At 26.0% G+C, this 6,000-nt stretch overlaps 1 protein-coding gene across 1 annotated transcript in view; it reads left to right on the top strand.

The window, feature by feature from the left end:
- The first annotated feature begins 510 nt into the window (after positions 1 to 510).
- LOC112597915 overlaps positions 511 to 6,000 on the top strand; it is a 99,752-nt gene continuing 94,262 nt past the window's right edge. The window contains exon 1 of the mRNA XM_025344148.1: positions 511 to 761. The gene's annotated coding sequence lies outside the window, so the exon portion shown is untranslated. The remainder of the gene's footprint in view (positions 762 to 6,000) is intronic.

Raw genomic sequence — 6,000 nt, 5'->3', positions numbered from 1 at the left:
AAAAATATTCAAATGTTATAGGTTCTATGATTATTTTATAAATATATTATTTTTAAATTTATTAATAATTATCATTATTGGAATAGCAATGATTTATTGGACATATTATCAACAGTCAGTTGCTTGATATGTTTATTCACCAACCTCGAAATTGTGCTCTCGTGCGAATAATTTCGTAAAATCGATTTATAACGCAATTGTATAGTTTATTATTCGAAACGAAACGTAATTGAAATATATGAGGTGCGTTTTAAACATGTTGAAAATTCTTAAAAATAAAAAAAAAAAATGGGAACTACAGAACTCGCGCCTAAACCGATAATCTGCCGATTAAACGGCGAAAACTGTTCGTTTTTATAGCGATGTACATAAAACTGTTGTTATTCCCGCAAGAACGACCGGTCGGTGGTAAGGACGGCGGCGGCGAGAACACACGTTCGCCCGGCGAAATGAACGGACCGCAACGACGTCGACGTCGGAGGTTTAATTTCTTGTGCAGTCACTATTTAGACATTATCCGCGCGTGTACACTCACCACACACACACTCGCTTAGACATAAGCCCACCCGTCCGCCTAAGTCTCCTACGAAAGAGCTTTTTTCACCACACAGACATACATGAAATCGCATTTGTCATATTTCATAGAATAAAATAATATTATATTATACACTCGACATTGGATCCGAACTGATTTTTGTTCTAAAGAAGAAAAATCTATCGCAGCAGGGTTCAAGTGCAACCACCAGCCGCCGAATATACAGGTAAATGAGTTTTAGATTTTCAATTTTTTTCACTCTTCTATTTTTGTTTTTATTATTTTTGCTTAAGTTAATTTTAATAAAAAAAATATAGTCCATGTGTTTATATCTATAGTAAAAATGTGTAGTATTAAGGTATGCTCGAGACTTGAATGCTAGGCTACAAAGTTTGTGGTAGTTTTTTACTTTGAAAACGTCATAAGAGTATTTTATATAATTCTATAGGTAAAAAATATATTTTTATCATTATTAATGATTGTGTTATTATAGGATAATAAAATGCAGTGGTTTAGTTTAAACTTAACCTAAAATAAAATAAAACAAAATATATTTAATATGTATATTATTTAAAGTAATGATAATTATTTTTCTTTCTTTTTATTATATTTAATTATATAATTTATATACAAATCAATAATATTCAATAGGTACCAATTAATATTGATATACAAATTAATACTAAAAACATTGAAAAATTAAAATTTGTTAGGCTCTTTGATGCTGATACACAGAAAAAATATCGTTGTTAAATACTCTTGATAATATCATATTACTAACGATGAAAAAAATACCGATTTATTACCTATGTATATTATTGATGATCAGTAAAGTATAATAATATGATAATATTTCAGATATAATTTGGTAACTATAAATTAGGTATTTAAATATCTACAAAAACTCAACAGTATTTTTAGACACTTTTTGCGAGCATAGTTAATGATAATACCCAAAACAATTAAAATGATTTTTTTTTCTAATAAATTGTAATTTTCTATTTAAATTTAAATAATTGAATTAGTGTGTAATATTATTAATTATTAAATTATATTTCTTTAAAGTTTATTATCAAATATTAAGTATTATATTATCTATAAATTAAATTATCAGTAGATAAATAAAAAATAGTTCTTAATATTTTCGTGTTTAAAATATTAGAATCGGTTAAATTTGTATTTCATATTTCATATTATTTTTCCCAAAATTCCTTCTACTTAAATATGTAGATTTTTTAATTATTATTTTATACATTATACTAAGCTAATAAAAAAAAAAAAAAAATGTTATTTTGTTTAATGATTATAAACGATTTACAATATATATATATTATGTTATATTTTTTGATTGATTATATTTTTAAATACATGAAAATAAATTCAGTAATACAATTTCACAGTTAATTTTTGTATTAATAAATCATCTTCTGAAATATTTTATTCATTTTTATAAATTTGTTTTGAATTTACTACATTTTTGTTAAGTTTTTGCTCTTTAAATACAAAAAAGCATTTAAAAAATATGAAAAAATATTAAATTCGTTAAACGATAATAATACAATATATGATTACTTTCTATAGTGTTTATATTATTATATATTATTATTTAAATACAACTCATATTATTTTGATAAGGTATGTTAAAAAACTTAGAAACTTAATTTATTATTATTAAGCTTAATACTTTTACAGCTTTTACCAAGCATGTAATATTTAGATGTATTATATATCAACGTATTAACTGTGTATATAAATATTGCGATAATATTTTAACTAAATGTAACAACGCTTATTGGCTATGCTCTCAAAACTTATTTCTTCGAATAATAATAAAAATAAAACAATAATATTGATTACTATAATTAGTATTTCCATCAATGTATTACAAGTATTTAATGTTATAATAAATGAATAAAATATTAATTATATTTTTTTTTTTTACCAATTTTATGATAATTACTTATGGATGATGTAATTATTAATACCAATATAGTAGTTTTTACTAAAATAATTTTTATACATATATATTCAATGTTTCTTATACGCTATTAAATAATGAATAAATCAAGTCAAATATAAATACCTATGTCTTTTTTTTCATTTTAAAACCAAGAAATAAAAAATTCGTTTTTAAATACGAATCCATGGTTGATTACATTTGTTGGTTTGTTTTGGTAGAATTTATTCATTTGATGCAACTAGTCAATGAAATTAATACCCAACACGATTAAAAAACTTCTTATAAAAATTAATTTAAATTTAATGACTTCTGTATTTTTAGTCATATAACATTACTTTTTACACAATGATTTTTATTTTTATGTTGTTTTATTAGATATTATATAATTTTCTTTTATTTAATCAATAATACCGACGATTGTAATAGGTAATCGCTACAAATACTTGAATATTTTATTTTAATATTAACTTATTAAAAATTAATAATTTATATCAATATTATTAACAATATAAGTATTATAAACATTTTTAAATAAACATAAAAAGGATAAAACATAAGTAGGTACGTCTAAAATTTTAATTTTCGGCACTTTTTTTTTTTTAATAGTACTAAAATCGCAGTCCCCTTGAAATTTTGTTGAAACCATTACTGATTGATTGTCATCGTTTTATACAAATATTGTATATGCATAATATCAATAGACACATGCATATGTTGTGTTGACAATCATATGTATAACGCAGTAAATTCATTTCCCACATGTCGCGTTACTATATTATTTTCCCCTTTTCTCAGTAGGAATATTATTCGACGGTCAACGTGCATTGTTTACCCACAACGTACAATCGTTGCCATTGTATTGTACAATTATATTATAATAGTAAATAGGTTATTAAAATTTTCGGCAATGTTTAAATGAGTCGTGCAATATAATAATATATGTAAGAAACTAAGAATGTTATTATTATTATTAGATCAATAATATCAATATTATAGTATTCAAATAACGAATTTACGAGTTCTAGTCGTACTCTATGATAACGGCGTATATTCGACTTCAGCAAAAAACTTAGGATTAAACAGAAAGAGCGCATGCATAGTATTATATATGAGAGCGCGCGTGTGTGTGTGCATGTGTACACTGGGCGATCACGAGAAGTGTGAATTGCGCTAAGGAGAGGAAAAAGAAAGTAAAACATTGTGTTATCAAATAATACGTTTTGTGCTTAACTCGTCGTCGTCGTTGCTGTTTACACATTGTTTTGAATATATTATTATTATTATTTATTATTTTTTTTTTATCATTTCTCTGCGTTATCATTATATGACCAATTATATTGGCTTTCGCTCAGGATTTTTTTTTTTTAAGATCGCATCACAGAATTTAAACGATTGTCAAACACACAATATTAGATACATTATAATTTAAACTTACCCATTACATGTGGTACCCCGTGGCTGTATATTTTATACTACAATGTATATCACGTTTATACTTAATTATATTATACGGCACCTATATGCACGTTAATAAAAGGCTCTGTCGGTACAGCTATTAGAAATTCACTTTCGGTCTTAAACATGTAAACGGGCTGTTAACTCTCAATCTGACCTTGTTTTCCCAAAAAAAAAAAAATATAACGTTTTATTAAACAACTGTATGTTCCAAGGTCATCAAACCCCTTATGCTGCACCACGGTGGAGGTATCGTCCGTCATTATAATATTCATTTCCGTTTTGAAACCGTATATTTTAAGTATAGGTATTATTAAAATGCGTTTTTACCTATTGGCCATAGGGTATAATATTATTAACATGGATATTTATGATAAAAGTAATAAGCGTGTTTTCAAAACGTCGAATGAAAACGTTAAATCATTTTGGATTATATAATATGCATATAGACGTATATAAAATAATGTTGGCGTTATTAACTATATATATATATGAGTTTTTTGTTTTCATTCTATTTGTACTGAATCTTCTATATTAATGATATCTATATACTTAATTCCTACGTTTCATGGAGTAACACAATTATAAATAATCATTCATAATGTAGGAGTTGCAGGCGTCATTTTTAATGTTTTTTTTTCATCTCCGACCCATTTGAAATGAATTTTTTTTTCAAACTAAAAACTCTATTACAAAATTTGAATTCGTTGTTCACAAGTATATTTTAATGCAATGTTAAATGTCCAAGGTTAAAATGATATAATTATAGTATACAGTAGTTGATATAATATAATATCATTAAAACGCGACGTGTACCACTCGCACTGTCAACGTCTTCACATTCATAATAATAATTTTCATGTGTCGCATTTGGAAAAAAAAACTGAAGAAATGAAAAAAAAATAATCATATGAATTAAGACATAATATCAAACTACGATGTCAAGTCAGATTTAAAACAGTAATGTTATGATGTCTCAAAAGTTTCATTAGTGATAATCACTATTGATCTATACTGATCATAATAATAAGTTTTGTACTCATTTACTGAGCGATTTATCAAACATGCTTAGAAAAAAATAACTAAGCTAAGAAATGATTAGCTCAATAGTATATAGTTAAGTTGGTTGATTATTATTTAAATAAAAGAGAATTTTGTATATCCGCAGAACATTCTTTAAATGCTATGCATTCCAAAATAGAATAAAAATTTGAATAATCGGAAAAATATTGTCAGTCCTTAAGTGTATTTAAATATTCTAAAAATTATAAATTGTATAAATTATTTAATTGTAAAAAAATAATAATGTGATAATTTGTGAATCACACTATACATCACAACGCATATAGATTTGTCCTATAAAAAACGGAAATAGAAAATATAGTACGATACTCGCATGCCGTTGTTTTCATTTTCACTATGGTGGCAGTAATCTTCTTCGAAGTTCGTCGCCATCTCGACGTGACGTTTCACCGTGAGGGGAACGTCCAGGAAATGTGAAATGTCATATTATTATATACACATATATAAGTAAAAAAGACGATAAAAATGAAATAAAATAAGGAAAACAATGCAATTACGATGAACCTATATTATATACCTAAATAGAACAATAATTTGTTTTGTCTACAGTAGCCTATAATCTGTTTCGTTGTGTACCAACACGATATTACAGTGGCGTCAGTTTATTGCTACTTTGGAAAATCGAAAAGGCTAGTGAAAGAAAATAAAACCCATAAATACGGTACATTTTTCTTTTTCATATTCCGCACGATGTATTATGATCAAAAACTTATTATACCGTGGAAGACGTAGATGCGTAACGTATTACGTGGAAAAATTACAAAAAACCTAAAATTATGGAAACAAATTTACTGTGAGACGTAGGTATGTTATAATATTCAAACTCACTAGACGATAATACAACGATAAACGGTAAATCGATCGTCGACAATCGATTGACGGAAAAACATCATTCAGCATAGACGTTCTGTCGTTGAACAGGTTTCACCACTGTAAGACCCCAGGGCGACCATTTTGTGCGAGCGCA

The sequence above is a fragment of the Melanaphis sacchari genome, unplaced genomic scaffold (assembly GCF_002803265.2).
Source record: "Melanaphis sacchari strain LSU unplaced genomic scaffold, SCAv2.0 Contig44_pilon_pilon, whole genome shotgun sequence".
NCBI classification, from domain to species: Eukaryota; Metazoa; Arthropoda; class Insecta; order Hemiptera; family Aphididae; genus Melanaphis; species Melanaphis sacchari.
This window is presented reverse-complemented; position numbering and strand designations above follow the sequence as displayed.